General features: G+C 30.6%; 1 protein-coding gene across 1 annotated transcript in view; it reads right to left on the reverse strand.

Moving 5' to 3' along the window:
- Nucleotides 1–359, reverse strand: part of LOC119592885 (paired box protein Pax-6-like) — a gene marked incomplete in the record, with an annotated part of 116857 nt that overhangs the window by 30748 nt on the left and 85750 nt on the right.

The following is a 359-nucleotide window of genomic DNA, read 5'->3' on the forward strand; positions in this document are numbered from 1 at the left end:
TTATACTTTTCATTGTTTCTTCCTAACAAAAGTAAGGGTTGTCCTTCCATTCAAATAAAACGGTTTAAACTGTTCAGATAACGAACATATGTAAGCTATTTACAAAAGGTTAAAAAATATATATATTCTCTGAAAGAAATCTTTTACATAAACATGCTGCATTTTCTTTACGATCGCAAACTAGCTTACACAATGCTATAATAAAGGTCATGGTAGCAATGATAATAACACCAACAAATTAATTAAGTGGACAACGAGGGTAATGATAGTACTGATGTCGACTGTAATGTTCATAATATTCGCAGTGATGATAAGAGCAACCAAAATAAATGTGTAACTATTCGTAATCGGAGTAATTC

This window comes from Penaeus monodon, chromosome 31 (genome assembly GCF_015228065.2).
Source record: "Penaeus monodon isolate SGIC_2016 chromosome 31, NSTDA_Pmon_1, whole genome shotgun sequence".
Classification (NCBI taxonomy): Eukaryota; Metazoa; Arthropoda; class Malacostraca; order Decapoda; family Penaeidae; genus Penaeus; species Penaeus monodon.